Raw genomic sequence first — 17676 nt, 5'->3', positions numbered from 1 at the left:
CCGGTTTGTTTTATTACCCATTAGAATCTCAATTAATTTTATAACCCTAGAGCACCACAGGGAGACGAAGGTCACCAGGGATTTATTATTTATCTCCTCTTTGCATTGCAGACCATTTGGCACAGACATCTTGACGACATCAATCATAGCACGTCTCGGCTTTGCCTCTACCAGCATTAGGGAGCCACAGTTAGAATCACAGAGAGCTACCTATTTAAACATAAATGATAGTACTCTAGTTGGTAGCAATACATTTAATTGCGTAATGAAACAAATAGAAACTAAAAAGATTAATGATGATAAGGCAGTTAATACTTTCACGGAGATTCTTATTTCAAAGAGCAAAACAAATAAACGTGAAAGTCATACGTAATTAAAACTAATCTACACAAGATTAAGATAAGCAATGCTTTTAGAATATAAACTAATGATGTTGGCACAGCTAATAATAGTTTTTATCATTATTACAAGTGTGTTGTTAGAACAATTCATTATTCAAATATTTAAATAAACGATGTCATTGATCAGGGGAAAATCATCGACGTAAGTGACTCTATGGGAAATATACAACTTGAAATCTTAACATTTTCGTTAATGCTAGATCATTAATAAATAAATGCTATTGAGTCACAACATGCGCATTAAAATGTTATGTCCATTGCAAATATAAAATTGGATAGACAAAGCCGAAGGATAGATAGGAAACAAAACAACTTCGACCCAAATATACCTGCATTTGTAATTTCACAGAGAAGTTTTGAACCAATAAGCGTAATAGTTTGATTGTGCAACCGTATACGTTTGCGCAATGTTGATTGCTCATTTAAAATGTAGTAATTGGTGCATTACATGATCTGATGTGATGGCTTTCTGCACCGATGCCTCTTGCGGGCGTGTGTGGACTATGCGATGGACTTTATGCAATTCTTTGAGAGATTTAGAATTTCCCAATTTTTATCAAAATCCGTTTAGATTTTTCGAGCCCCGAAACCATAAATAAATTCATTAATAATATATTAATTTGAATTGTTTTATTTTATCATCATATAACTTTTTAATTTTTGCGAAATTCTACGGTGCAAGAAGAATTTTGAATGTATGTATCTAAGCCAATTTGTTATTGGAGAACTCGCTTCTATCATTTAATGACATAGATTTCTTTGCAAACCAACTAAGTTAATAAATCTATTCATAAAATTGCAGTAAGAAATGCCAAAATTAGTCACTCTCGCGTTTGTCACTCTCTAGTTCTCCTCAATCCGATCCCGTTTTGACGTTACAGAACAACAAACAAACACACTTTCACATTTATAATATTAGCATGAAAGTATCAGTTACATGTAGAATACTAGAGGCCCGTCCATGCTTCGCTCGAATAAAACCACACACTTACCTCTTTCTGAAATCATACTATTTAAAAAATCCGCATCATAATCCGTTACATAGGACAGACAGACAGCGGGAAAGGAGTTCGTTTTATACTATATAGTGAATAAATAAATATATTAGGACAAATCACACAGATTGAGCTAGCCCCAAAGTAAGTTCGAGACTTGTGTTATGGGATACTAACTCAACGATACTATATTTTATAACAAATACATATATAGATAAACATCCAAGATCCGAGCCAATCAGAAAAAGATCATTTTCCATCATAACCCGACCGGGAATCGAACCTGGTTCAGAGGCAAACAATTTACCACTGCGCCACAGAGATCGTCAGTGATAGTGATGGAACTTTACAACTAATCTTCAACAAGACAAATTTCAAAGCTGACAAGTACAAGTATATCGGGTTTCTATCATTTATAACTCTTAGGCTCGGTTGCACTAGTAAATTTTGTCGCTAACTTCAACCAGCGCTCAACAACGCGATTTAAAGTCTGTTAACAAGTGAAGAAAACGAATTTTGAAACGATCTACATTTTGGAGTGTTTTTTTAAACTATTGCGCTTCGAACACATAAGTACATATGTTATATTAACGGAGCACGAGCCTTTTTTATTTAATATTGCTGACTTTTCAACGACCTTATAGTCGCCGCAAGACTCAATACACCCGTTAATATAATTTACATCTCCCATATTCGGTAAGTTGGTCCTTATTACCACCAAATGGGGCTTGTAGGTGACCAATAAGCGCTCCAGGGTAATAATGTAGCTAGAAAAGCCCTAGGGCGGTAAATAATTAAAAAAAATGGTTGCCTGTAAAGTCGGTTTTACGGGCGAAGGTTTTACGTGACAACGTCTTTTTACGCGCGCGGCAGACCGATCATAGTTGAGTGGGAGAGAGACGCAAGGCATTCGGCGGGCCTCTCTCTCGTTCGGTGACTCATCGTAACGTTACCGGGCGTTACACTTTTTCATAAGTGACTCCCAGCCGCAAACTAATTTTAGACGTTGTCACGTCAAAAAACACTTCACATCATACTGGCAATAGACATCATGCATTCAGCCCAATTACCAAAGAGGTCGCTTCGCTATTCAATCTTGTCTTCGTATTCCAATAGTCATCAATTTTAAATAGGTATCGAACGCGAAGCTCAATTTGAGAGAAGAGCACAGTTAGCAATATCGTGGGCTGCAATTGATGCCTTACTACTAATCTACTATTATGCAGTTAACAAAATTTTTTGCTCATACAATAGAATGTACAAGATTTGTTGATAAACACCCCACTGGGTGGCTGGAAACACTTTTCCAGCCAACAGGAGACAGCGCGCTCATTCATGTTCATCAGTTTCTTGACAGACTCACCATTTTGTTTTTATCGACGGCGGCAATTAAAGTTAACGTCAAAGTTAATTGGTGCAACCGACCCTTATTAGCACATACATAAGTACATAAACGTATGTAGTTAAAAAGAAGTAATAATGTAGTTTAGAAACCCGACTTTTCCCGGAAAATATTGTCACTTCCGTCAACTATAAAACTGGTTGGAGTGATCAATCTATGTAGCGAAGATATATCAATGTTCAGTCATTTTTGACGATGAAATACCGAAGTGATGCACCCCTTGTGTGCTGGCTACGGTGACCACTTTCCATCTGGTCGCAGTACTGTTTTATCTGTAGGAATAACTACTATACCAGATTTTAGTAAGTTCTTTTTTTACATTTGGATTAAATATATTATAATACTTTTTTCGCAACTTTATTCGATCGATTAATCATCCATCTGTGGATACTGTACGAGGCGATTAAGGGACTCAACCTAAGCAGCTGATAGGGAACAACAGCATTCCCAAGGAGCGTTGGCGTCAGGCAGGCGGCCGGTAATAAAATCACGGCGGGACCTTCAAAATTTCAAGCTTATTTTTGACGCTGACCCCTGGCTTCGTGGCGTCACAGCCCCGAACCGGGAACACGTGGAGATGAGACAGAAAACATGGTTAACCTTTTATATTTGAGGTTAGAATTGCATCGTCTGACCTCATGAAACTCGTCCAGTCACGTTTTACAACACAGTAACATCATCTCATAATATTGACACCAGCAAAAGTGCATAATACCCAATCATTATGTAAAGCTAGGTTTCCACTGTACACATTCGTGTATAAATGCTCTACTTGTTAATTTAAATATGCAGTTATTAATTATAACTACAATAGGTTAAATATTAAAATCTTATTAAAGTTTTAAGTAGTTTTGTTTGTAATTTATGTCTTATGTATGTTGTTATATTGTTTGGACGTATTGTAAATTATTTGCGTGTCTTTTAGTTTACTTTGATTAAACAATTATAATTCTAATCTATCCGTTTTTTTCAACAACAAGATGGATATCTACAATTGCAAATTTGCTACTATTACTGCAGTATAGAAGTCAATTTAGAGTAACTTTGTTTACCTAACTTGTCTCTGTAAACATGGGCTGTGACTGTGTATCAAAATGTTTATCGACATGCATAATGTACACTAGCTCTCACCCGCGGCTCCGCACGCGTGTATTTCCCACGGGAGCACCTGGGGACACGGGAGTGCCTCCGCCAAGTCGAGCAAAAAAAGCCGCACGGGGCCGTACCATTCTCGAAGCACTTCAGGCCAATTTTGAAAACCAATAACTTCGTTGTGGATAAAACAGGAAGCCTGAATATTCAGTATTTATTTTTCTGGATAAACTTCCCCGTACTTCAAACTATATGTATGCTATATTTCAAGAAGATTGCTTCAGTAGATAAAGCGTGAAGAGGTAACAAACATTCACAAAAAAAATAGTTTGGATTGGTATTAGTTCTCTTATTTGGAGCAAAAGCCTCTCGCTTTTGGCCAATATGGCGATCCTTATGCCCTATTAACCGAATGTGATTTGGGATAAAGAACTTAATTAATTCATCAATATAATACATTGTCAACTCAGCGCAATCACATTCATGCAGTTCCATAATGGCAACGCCACAGATTATAAGATGTCGCTTCACAAAATATATATACATTTTTTCTACAGGGGCTATCTAATATCATTTGTCAATATAAACCAAGTGTTTATCCCTCGGTGGTGACACACAGCACGGCTATAATAATAAACCAACACAATATATATGTTGTAATTTGTCACGTTTACGAGAAGAGAGGCGAAAATGTTGCAAGAAGGGTTTTGCAATTGAATAGAACACGAAATAAAGGAATGAAAAAGGCCGAAGAAGAGACGGATGGAGTGCATTAGGCCGGATATGGCTAAAATGGATGTAACAGACATAATGATTAATTTAAATCAAATAATTTCTTGATTGCAACACACTTTTTGCGTGTAACATATTCATATATTTAATCAATGGAGTAAATAATAAAATAAATAATAATTAGCTACACTAGTTCAAATCTACTTGACGACCTCGGTGGCGCAGTGGTAAAGTGCTTGCCTCTGAACCGAGAGGTCCCGGGTTCGATCCCCGGTCGGGGCATGATGGAAAATGATCTTTTTCTGATTGGCCCGGGTCTTGGATGTTTATCTATATATGTATTTGTTATAAAATATAATATCGTTGAGTTAGTATCCCATAACACAAGTCTCGAACTTACTTTGGGGCTAGCTCAATCTGTGTGATTTGTCCGTATATATTTATATTTATTTATTTATTTATACTAATGTTATAAACGCGACAAGTTAGTGTATGTGTGTATATGTATGTTTGTTACTCTTTCACGTAAAATCTACTGGAGGGATTGTTATGAAATTTGGTACACGGGTAGAATACAATCTGGAATAAAACATAGCTTTTTATCAAATTAAAATTCAAATGATTTATTCAGAAATCAGACCCTCACAGGCATTTTTTCACGTCAATATTTATATAATAGTTATTTCTCACAAGCTACAAACTACTGGCATTTCGGAACGACCACTGCTGAGAAGAAATGCTGAAAGAAATTAATTTGAACAGTGTTGGTCCTTATCATGCCAGAAGGGCTTACCATTATTGTTTCTATCCTATATCTTCTTCTTCTTGACCTTATCCCACTCATGTGGGATCGGCACAGTATGTAAGCTCCTTCCATTTCGTTCTGTCATTTGCCATATCCATTGATACTCCTATATATATTTCTATCCTATATAACATCCCTAAACTCGTACGGGAAGTGGAGAAAACTGATACGCAGTACCGACCCCACATATAGTGAGATAAGTGTAGGCAGATGAAGACAATGTTTGTTGGAATGCTAAAAAAAATCCTCATACATACACATTGTAAAATGGTATATAACATGCTATTGTTGCTGTTATTATATAGAATGGAACATGGGCAATGGTTTGGATGGATACGAAATTTAGATTAAGTACACTACTATACAGTACAATACTCTTTATTGCACCAAAAGCGAAATATACAAAAAAAAAAAGCAATATACTTTTGCTATAAAAAGACACAAAGGCGAAAAAATTTTGATTAAGTAGTATATTCTTTGCTTATTTCAGCATACTATTGCTAAAAGTACTGTTTTCTTCCAATTCGCCTAAAGGCATCTGATGTGACTTTTAAGACTACTGCCAACTTGGATTGGAACCTAGACCGTTCAATAGACGTCTTTACCACTATACTCATGCTCCGGTGACTATCCACCTTAACAAAGTATTTCAGTAATACTAGTTACACAATGGGTGATTAAAATAGCTGTTTACTGACATACAAACAAACCCGTACGTTATTATACATGGCGAGGTACTGCAATGGTTACTCAGTTTATATTATGATGACGACCTCGGTGGCGCAGTGGTAAAGTGTTTGCCTCTGAACCGGGTTCGAACCCCGGTCGGGTCGTGATGGAAAATGATCTTTTCCTGATTGGCCCGGGTCTTGGAAGTTTATCTATATATGTATTTGTTATAAAATATAGTATCGTTGAGTTAGTATCCAATAACACAAGTCTTGAACTTAATTTGGGGCTAGCTCAAACTGTGTGATTTGTGAACCTAATATATTTATTTATATTTATTAATGTTCTAACAATTATATTGATTGATACGTCCATTTATTTCAATTGAAATAGAAAGCTATATGTATGTAACAAATGCCTGTGGACCCTAGGCTCCGACGCTTAACGGTAAAGGAAGAAACCAGGAAGCGCTAGTTTGAGAGAGAGAAAGCTATATGTACAGTCAACGTCAAAGTGATTTGTGACCTTCCACGAGAAAAGGCACCTTATGGAGTGTCTCCATAACGTCCTGTTCTCGTGGAACGTCTCATATGAGCCTTTGAATTAGTCAAAATGATCTGAATAATTTATACACTTGACACTGATTTTATAAACAATTTAATATAAGCAGTTTAAATAGTCATTGTTTGGTTTTAAGAATCTCAACTTAATGGTTCTTAAGACTTTCTTTCCTCTGAATATTTCCATTTCCTTCCGTTTCCGGTCAGCCATTTGGCGCTGTCCGCTTGGGCTCAAGGGAAGGAGGGCGCTGAAGGTCCGATTTCCTAATTTTTCGTCTATTGACGTGTGTACGGTTTGATGAAAAACCGTTACGTAGCCTTAAAAATACAGGAATATGATTTTGTAGCACTTGCAGCAACGAAAACACATCGTAGCAGAAGAAAAACGCTTCAACGAACGAGCAGCTACGAATACTTGTATGATGATAAACAAAAAAGTTGGTGGTTCTCACTAGTTCTATTTTACTATGTAAGCTACTACCAGTAGTACTAGTGAAAACAAACCTTCTACAACCACTCGAAACAACGAGTTCACTGGACTACACGGAGGTAGCTACGCGTGTAATCATATATTTAAAGTCGAATTTCTTTATTCAAGTTATGTTTAGGCCTATGGCTGTAATGCTTATTGCTTCAATGTCACTAGCTAACTTTTTAATTTCCCCAAATGTCAAAGCTGTCAACGTCACGTCATCTTTGTTATTTTCTCTGCTCAACTTTGGCGCGCTTAACAACTACGCGTTTTTTCAATGTAGGTATCTAAACACTTTTATAATTGCATGAACACAAATATCATCGAGTTTTATTGGCTCCGGTGTGTCGGCGAGGACAAGCTGAGATGGTCAAAAATGTACTTCCAACTAAGTCCACTGGCGGCTTCCAAAGCGCAGGTGATGAAGAAGCGGCGCAACAAACTTCACTGCAAACATTATTCATTCGAAGTCAGGCAACGCGGTTGCAAAATACACGCCAAATCTTCAAAAAATTTTTTTTTATTATTCTTCAAAATCGGCGTCGCAGCCTCGAACGCAACGTGGAACATTCGGAGATGAGAGAGAAATATATGCTGTACAATTAATAATTAACTTTGTGTTGAGCCAAAGTTAATTGCAAACACACGTTTCGACCACAATAGTTAGGAAACTTGTGACACACCGCCCGTAACGCATATAATAAGTAATTGACATGAAACTGTTCCGTTCTATGAGCGGCCTTGTCGCTATATGTTACACCACGTGAAGAAATTTATAATTATGTACTGCAATGCACTTGGTACATTTCAGAAAATATATAACTTATTTAACCATTTGAGCCAGGAGATAAGACAATTGAGCAGTTATAGGATCGGAGACAATAAAAATAAATCACGACAAATATGCTGGGACAATATTAATAATAATAATAGATTATTATTTCAATTGCCTTAGCCGGCCGGTCAGAGTGGGGTAGCAAGAGCAGAACATTCGCTCCAGGGTGGAAGTGTATTGCACGTAATGGCGTCATGACGGGGAAACCCGGTCTCGGGGGTAAGCCTCGTGATGGTGAAACCGGAGCAGAACCTCTCGACACCCTCAGCTGCTCCATTGTGTTGCGCCCTAGTCGTCTGCTGATGGCTTATTTAGGGGGCCCACAGGGCTTATTTACAGCCAAAAATCAGCGAGTCACCATCTACCACGTAAAGTTTTAGTGAGTAATTTTAAGGTAGATGTCCGCACTCACTCCATAAACCAGAAATCTAGCCCACTAACATCACATACACGTAGTCCAAATCACGTAGATCCCTTCTCGGCAATAGTCTAGCAGCTGCGGGGGACTGCCGTTGGTGTTCCCCGATGGTACACCAAGGGATAGATCTCTACAGATGCAGCCATCTCATTTTAGAATAAAAACGTGTAAAAAGGCCTCTTCAATGTTGACTTTGGCCCCATGAATGCCTCAAAAGACCGGGTCCCAATGGGCCCGTCGCTGAAAATGCGTACCAAAAATAATCATAATAATAAATATTGATGGGTTCCTGCCGAGCAACAGGATGGAGACTTGTGGAAAAAGACTAATAAAAAAAAGTCCCTATACGCAAGTTTTCATTTTACGTAATTTAATATTTGTGCATAATAAATAATGTACACTGTAATTACTTATCGAAAGTGTACCAACAAATGCAACGACCATCAATATTTTATTATATTGAACAATGAACTTTGTGGCTTTCTAATAAAGTGGCTATCGATATGCAGATATTAATGTAGGAAGTGTGTTAACGAGTTAACAGAGCCGATATAAGTCGATTTAAAACCTGCTATACACGGTTATAATTTAATATTTTATAGTTTACAGATAAAGCGATGATGATGTAAAATCAACTTTCATATTATTAATACAGTATAATGTTACAAGAACGTAAGCAGAATTTTGATTATATTTTGTGCATCTATAAAGAAATCTCTCCATGATTTTTACTACAAGAGGGTATATAGAGATATGTAGCTATTTATTTTTTCGCACAGGCTAGGATATGCTTCCAATGCGGGTATGCAGGCAGCGTGTATGACATTTCTCATGGGATTTCTTTAGAATTTTTATTAGTGTTATTTTGTATTTGTTAGCATTGAATACATCATTTGAAATTTACTGGTGTTGGTTGAGGCCAAGTATTGATTCATTCATTCACATCGAGTGTGTAATTGTTAATGTTAAATTATATTCAGTCAATTAATACTTACTTTGAATGTAATGTTCATATAGTTTTTCGTTATAAATTAATTATTCTCGATAAAATTTTCTACCGTAAGAGTTTGTCTATTAGGATACCTACAACTTTTTTTCTCATCTCCGCATGTTCACACGCGGTTCACACAGATTGTGATAGCACAATAGAATTATTTTTATGAATTAATCTACAACAATACGTAAGCATGGGGACGTATAAAATATCTTTTTTTTATACGTGCCATGTACGTAAGTATATTTTTTATTTGACACCAATAAATTATGATTTTTCCTGTCAGTGGTATATTTAAGCAGATGTTGATCTGTGAGAAATAAGTCGAAAACAAATCTTAATAAAACTGGCATTTAATAACAATCTGATCGCTCGTGTCGCAAACTGAATGGTCAGCTTTAGAATCGGCCTATACCCGGCGGGCGGCGTCAGTTAAATCTCGACTTCCATGTGTTACGAGATCATTGTGTAACTGATACAAAAACTGACGCCACAATGACTTATACAATTATTATACATCAATCAATATGCACGAATTTTTTCATGGGTTTGGTTTCCTTCGCAGTCACAAAGCGTCATAACCAAAAATTCGCCGCTTTCTTTCTGATTCTTGGAGAATCGTTCTTAACTTCTGTTGTCGGGTCAATTGCACACATATCATAATTGACGACAAGCCAGCATTTGAGTATTTGAGTTCATTTGAGTTCTGCCTGGACCAGTTCTGCCTGGCAGAATTGTATTCATTACTGTTTGGATTATGTCCAATAGTGTGAGAACATCTATCGCGCCACAGTTAAGTTCGATAGCAATGTTGTCTGTATGAATTTCTGCTAAGCATTTTATAGTAGGCGATTCTTTATCGTAGTCGGTACGCTAATAAATAGGATTTAACCAAATGTATACACACATTTTGTATTCTGATTTGATTTAAGCTTTCTTTCTTGAAGGACTTAAAGAATAACCCACAAATTTTTCGTCACTAGAAATATGATATTACTGGTGCTGGACCTAAACCCCTAGCGCCGCACATGGTATTGTAGCGGTGATCACTTACCATCTCATTTGCTGGTTCATTTGTCACCTTATTCCATTAAAAAAATAAAAACTCCATAATAAAAAAAAGCTGTCTCAGTGACCCAAATACGAAAACAAACTAGGGCTTAGCACCTGTTCAAAAATAAAACCAAATGAAATCGTAAGAGCGAGAAATTCTTTAGATCCAACAAATGTTTGGAGCGTCTAAGATTTTATCTATATGAAGTAGTTGATACGAATCAATTAGTCGTGTAGAAAAATTGAAATCTTTAACTCTTCCAAAATTTTGGTTCATTTTGTTGTTTGTTTATTCAAGAATTCAGTTCTTCGTGTACAAAAAATATTATGGAATGTTTGAAAGAAACAAAATTAGTTTTACTAAATGATTTTCTGCTTAGATATATCCTCATTTATTTTAGTTGTGTGCTAGATCATTTAACTATACTTAGTTAGGAGAGAGGTCTAGATCAGATTTTTTTGACTAAAGTGGGATTTTGATAACGTACCAATGCCAACCTCAACCAACTTGTTTGACAATCAGAGAGGTCCCGGGTTCGATCCCCGGTCGGGTCATTATGGAAAATGATCTTTTTCTGATTGGCTCGGGTTTTGGATGTTTATCTATATATGTATTTATTATAAAATATAGTATCGTTGAGTTAGTATCCCATAACACAAGTATCGAACTTACTTTGGGGCTAGTTCAATCTGTGTGATTTGTCCTAATATATTTATTTATATTTATTTATTAATTATGTACCTGCTTCTGCTAGTTTAGACAAAAACCTTCACACATCACATAATAGAATCACTTTGGATATTTTATAAATCTATAGCAGAAAAGTTTCTTAGAAATTCCTTGAGTGAAACTATTATAACAAAGCGCCTAACGTAAATTTCTTAGCAGAAGGTTACAACAAAAATAATTGCTAGCTATTACATTGCTAGATACATTAAGTTTATTTAATTTAGTACTTATTCGATGTATTAATCAACCCAATTGAGCATCAGGTAATATCAGTTTATTGACAAGATTTCTTTATTATCTAAGGCTCAAGTTCAACTAATAAAATAAGGAAATGACAATTTAAAACACAATATTATTCAATGATGTACACAACTTTTTTTAATTTTTAATATATGTATAAGACCTATATTTGTTAATTGACGTCCTTGGAGAAAAGGCTGCGGTGAAGTTTGTTGCGCCGCTTCTTCTTCACCTGCGCTTTGGAAGCCGGCAGTAGACTTAGTTTAAGTAATTTTTGACGTCAATAAGTGATGTATATCATCCTAAATTGAATAAAGAATTTTGAATTTGAATTTGAATTTGTACATTGCTGCTATAATTGAAAGTAAGAAGAATTATTGGAAAAAAGAAACATTTTAAAACTAGTGTGAGATCAGAGCTGAAAATTCTTATTTTTAGTTTTATTGAAATCCATTTGATAGCTAGCTAAATTGCCATGCATGTCTAATACTAGTAAAAAAAAATAGTTGAGAAGATGCATATCGACATGTGTGAGTAACCAAATTCTTCAAATAATAGCTTAATGGCATATTAACATGTTATTAAACATTCCTACCCAAACAACGGACCAATTATGTAATGATTTACAGCAAAATTGTATTACACTGGCTGTTTATTGGCAATAGAATTAATAGCGATGCGGTGTTCAGTAGTCCATAATGTGCAAATACCAAAATGTGTAACGGTGTCAAAATGGTTAACTGTGGAATGCCAGTGGTTTGTGAGAAATAACTATTTAATATAAAAATTGACGTGAAAAAGTGCCTGTGAAAGTCTAATAAATGATTTTAATTTGAATTTGATAATAAACGTTGAGAAGTTTAGCCCAAAACGTAGTTATAGAAAGTTTACAAAATATACAAATATTTAAAATATAAATCCAAATTAATGAAATGGAACAAAGTAGACATCATTAATAAATAGTTGGATGAATCTTTTAGTAATTTTCTTGTTGAGTTGTAATAGTCATTTAAACGTCATCATCTTTCAGCAAATACTAATTCGATAGTGAACGTCAATTTATAAATAAATATATTAGGACAAATCACACAGATTGAGCTAGCCCCAAAGTAAGTTCGAGACTTGTGTTATGGGATACTAACTCAACGATACTATATTTTATAACAAGTACATATATAGATTAACATCCAAGACCCGGGTCAATCAGAAAAAGATCATTTTCCATCATGGCCCGACTGGGGATCGAACCCGGGACCTCTCGGTTCAGTGGCAAGATCTTTACCAATGCGCCACCGAGGTCGTCTATATATATGAAATCAAAATCAAAATTATTCATTTGCCTTAAATAGGGTACTATTTGATATACATAGCTGGTACATTGTATTTAAGGACAAGCCTGTCTAGCTATAAAAATAACATGCAAATTTATATAAATTATGTAATTAGCTTATTCGTCCAAATTTTTTATTATTATTTATTGAAAAATAATTTGTCAATAATAACTACTTGAGTTATTAAAAAACAATTAGAATTTATTAAATCCAATATACTAATGTCAAGTTGTATTAATAAATATAGAGAACGTTAATTTCAATTAATATATTATAATGCATTCGAGAATTGAACATTCTGACACTTGGACATTTCGAATTAGTAGTCGTCGTACATTATGAACCTAATAGAGGCGGCGTGTTTCGGGAACTGATTGCTATCGCGCTATTCCAAAAGGAAATGGGCGCAAACGGCGCGCGCCCGGGCCGTGAATCGATTAGAACCATAGAGTTTTGTATAATCAGAAATGACTATACATTTAGGTACTTACCGTCGGAAAATTCAACATAAACACATTATTACAACCACACTTTTGTGTGTATAATGATTTATCTCAAAAACTATTGCGTCGATTTTGATGAAATTTGGTACAGAAATAGATGAAACCTTCAAAAGAACATAGACTACTTTTCTTTTATGATTTAAATCGAGCGAAGCCGTGGCGGGCCACTAGCATTAGGATTTTTGTACGGTTTTCACCAATAGTTAGTGTGATTCCTGAGTTAGGTTTAAGTGTATAATTTATTATACTTTTACGCGAGCGAAGCCGGGACGGGCCGCTAGTTTAAAATTGAAAGTTACATCTGAAGATGTCTATTTACAATATAATTTTTCTTTTAGTATTTAGTTTTAGAATGCCGTTAAAGAGAACATAGCAATTTGTTTGTAGACACGATGTCTTTCCAAAATTGAGCCAATTTGTAATTAAAACATGCAAAGAAGACTATTTATTTAGTCAAATTCAAATTCAAATTCAAATTTCTTTATTCAATTTAGGATAATATACATCACTTATTGACGTCAAAAATTACTTAAACTAAGTCCACTGCCGGCTTCCAAAGCGCAGGTGAAGAAGAAGCGGCGCAATAAACTTCACCGCAGCCTTTTCTCCAAGGACGTCAATTAACAAATATAGGTCTTATACATGTATTAAAAATTAGGAGGACGAATTTACATCATTATTAAAAATGTCATGTATGTGATAGTATTACTAATACCTAGTTGAGCTTTTCAGTATGCTGTTTACATAGAGTGTTTATACTTTAGTGATATATATATAAGACAAGTCTCGAATTTAAAGATGGAAGTAAAGGGTTCCAGGAATAGAGGAAGACCTAAGAAGAAATGGATGGAGTGTGTCAAGGATATTATGAACAGGAAAGGAGTATCAATGGACATGGCGAATAACAGCACGAAATGGAAGGAACTTACATACTGTGCCGACCCCACATGAGTGGGATAAGGTCAAGAAGAAGAAGAAGGCAAGTCTCGAATTTACTTTTATTTTTATAAAAAAACAAATGTAGTTACTGTACATATCGAGCGAAAGGGCAAAATAAAAAAAATGGTTGCCTGTAAAGTCGGTTTTACGGGCGAAGATTTTACGTGACAACGTCTTTTTACGCGCGCGGCAGACCGATCATAGTTGAGTGGGAGAGAGACGCAAGGCATTCGGCGGACCTCTCTCTCGTTCGGTGACTCATCGTAACGTTACCGGGCGTTACACTTTTTCATAAGTGACTCCCAGCCGCAACCTAATTTAAGACGTTGTCACGTCAAAAAAAAATTATATAATTAAAAATATCTATTACCGGGTCTAAAACAATTTAAAGTCGCGTTGGGAACTCTACAGGTGCACACTTCAAATGTTAGCCGCATGACACGAACGGTAACCTTCGAATAAGTTTTGATAAACTAATCTATTTGTTATGGACTGGATTATCATTTTGGTAATAAATACATACATACTGAGGCATTGATGACGGCAAACAACATGAGCATTCGCAGAAGTCTGATTCTGCTATTTTGAACTCTAATCCAATGAAATAAAAATGCGCGAATCTTTGTTCAAGATACTTGCCGCAAACTGTATGTTCATATGTATAATATATTACCTCAGTGCTAGCTGTGTTACAGGGTTTCGCTTCCATGGTGAGTATTGAAATGAAAGCACCCTATGTCATTTAGAGCTAATATTGTTTTTGCTTGTGTTTGAAATAATTTTTGTTTTGTTATATTTATTTGTGGTTGTAAAAATGTGTCTCGGACATATCCGCTCGCTCCACAAGCAACCCACAATCGAGCTATGAATTAACTTGTATTTGCGATTTGCGGGATAAAAAGTGGGTACTTTTTATCCCGCAATTATTCCATGTTATATTCTACCCGTGTACCAAATTTCGTAACAATCCGTCCAGTAGATTTGCGACGGTCAAACAAATTGTTTATCTATTTTGTTTCGATTCTGCGCGATCGTATTTTTTTTAAATCAATAAATAAATTAACCATCTATCTATATATATCCATCTACTTATTAGCTCTTTGAGTATTTATGTTGACAGATATTTTGTAGGTATGTCAAATTCTTTCGAGTTTGTCCCAAACAAGAAAAGTGTAACAAGAGTGAAAAAAATATTGACGCGTTTAACATCCGAATTGTTCAAATACAGGTGTACCATTGTAATAAAACTAAAATGTCGGTCCGTTCATCCCCAAAACTACCCTAAACGTCTCGTTAGCGACCCTCGATATCTAATCGTCCTGATTAATTCCGCTGATAACGTTAACCGCAGGTTAAAATGGTTTATTTGTTGTAATTTAAACTTATCTGACTCAATTTTTAATTTTTTCATAATTGGATCGTCCATTGGACTATTGCATCAAATGATTTGTTGTTAAATTGATAACGTATCTCACTATTTAATATCGTTGCATGAACGAATGAAAAAATATGAGTAAAATAAGTTAATTTGATTTATTGGCATATTGTCTTGACTATTTCAATAATTTACATAATGTATCTAACAAAACATAGTATCTAACTAGTGATTTTATTTAAATCTATAATTTGGCAAAAAAAGTCTTATTTCTGGTAACAAACATCATATTATTATGACTGGCTGGACTGGCTTTTTATTTTTGTTTTTTTTTTCAATTAAAAATAAATGACATTGGAATTTACTATACTGAAATTAATGTTAGTTACAATTTATAATCTAAGTAATTAGTAGATAAAAAAATAAAAATGTAAATGAATCCGGAAACATGGAATCCAAACCGAAAATCATGGTAATCTATTGTCTTTTTTATCAGTTCACTGCTCAATCTTTTTTCCGTTAAATGGTGTGTAAATCTTCGAGCTAATAAATTGTGACGCTAAGATGGCGGCGTCTTTTGAATTTGGAAGTGTTGATGCCTCCAAAGATAGGGATTGGCGACACATTTTTTTTTTCAGATTCGGACACAGGCGTTTATGGCTGTGCGGAAGAATGCTTTGCTCTTATACCATTTCTTATTTATAGTTATCTATTGCTGATTCTGGTGCAGTGTAATTGATATCGTTGAGGTCATAGTATATTTTTTCGCCGATATAGAGTAGGTATAAGTACTTACCTATTACTGTTTCAGAATTTTTTTGAGTATTTTCAAAGTTTCGTATATTTTTTATAAAAATCTCATTTTTGATACTAACTCTAATCGACGTCAGAAACTTGTTTATTTGATTCAACGCGTGGCAAATAAATCATGTCCGTACAGAAAGCACTTGTGGAGTTCCTTCATTGAGAACCTATCCTGGTCCACCATCAGGTCTTGCTTACCACATATATTGCCAACTGAAAATTTAATCACCGATGAATGATTTACCGTTTAGTAGTTCCCTCGTTCGTAGCCGACCTTGGTTGCTCCATCAGGTCATACACATCATAAGAAATACATTGTCATCCAAATGAAACTTGTGTACAAAATTTCAGTTCGGTTGAAGATATTTGCTTCGAAATTGAGTTGCAAGATTCCACCCGAACATGATTTTGAAAAGTATTAAACATTTACATATAAAATAACAAATACGCAATTTACAATATCCGTTAATTAAACTATTCCTATTTGAACAGTTGCAAACAAGAATCGAGATCAAAATCACTCACCTAATGAGGTTGTAAAACCATCGATGAAGACATAAAATCATCATGACAATAATCAACATGGCCGCTCGTATCGTGCTGTGTGCGCCGCTTGTGGTCTTAGTCCCCAGGTTTTTTGCCAGCTACTGCTTAACTGTATCTTAATTAGTTTAGCTCCTGATTGAGTTGGCGTTTTATGGTTAAAATGTGGACTGGAGATAAATCTTGTAAATAAATAAATAAATAAATGGAACTGTGACAATGAAACGGATATTTCGCGATTTGTTTTTATTTTTTAATTTTACTCAGCTTAACATTGTCTCATAGATATAGATTAAATTATTATTAAAGTATAGGTACACACATTCACAGACATTTAATTTGTTTAGAGAAGCATACATTCATTGTAAATGACGTATTTTTAATTTTTCCTAAAACCATTAAATTTTTTATATTTTGTTTACGTATATTCACAATGACATGATGTTTCAAATCACCACGTTTGAATTTAAACTTGCGCAAACTCCAGCGCTCTCAGCAGGGGTCGCTACCATCTTCCCGTTTATACGGTGATTCCAAAATTGAATGTTTCGCTTCTAATTTACTAACCAGCCAGTCTTTTTTGTTTTTGTTTAATTTATGTCACTTCCCTTAAAGGTTGGAATTTTTGTCTATGTTTTTTTTTGGTGCAAAAAATGCAGTATCGATCGTTCCCACAGCACGGGGATATTTTGATGATATTTGTGGGAACTTTTGATAGAAAATTGAAGTTTTTATTTTTAATTTCAGTTTATCATATATAACGCCTTTTTAAATTGTGAAGCA

The 17676-nt window shown here is 35.1% G+C and overlaps 1 long non-coding RNA gene across 1 annotated transcript; it reads right to left on the bottom strand.

The window, feature by feature from the left end:
- Positions 1–15685: 15685 nt before the first annotated feature.
- Positions 15686–17343, bottom strand: LOC128680758 (uncharacterized). The gene is made up of 2 exons (XR_008405896.1): positions 16876–17343; positions 15686–16563 (listed from the first exon to the last, which is right to left on the bottom strand). It is a non-coding gene; the product is annotated as an uncharacterized LOC128680758 (long non-coding RNA).
- Between the last annotated feature and the right edge of the window lie 333 nt (positions 17344–17676).

The sequence above is a fragment of the Plodia interpunctella genome, chromosome 25, assembly GCF_027563975.2.
Source record: "Plodia interpunctella isolate USDA-ARS_2022_Savannah chromosome 25, ilPloInte3.2, whole genome shotgun sequence".
Classification (NCBI taxonomy): domain Eukaryota; kingdom Metazoa; phylum Arthropoda; class Insecta; order Lepidoptera; family Pyralidae; genus Plodia; species Plodia interpunctella.
Note: the sequence above shows the minus strand (reverse complement) of the source record. Positions and strands in the feature narration are given on the sequence as shown.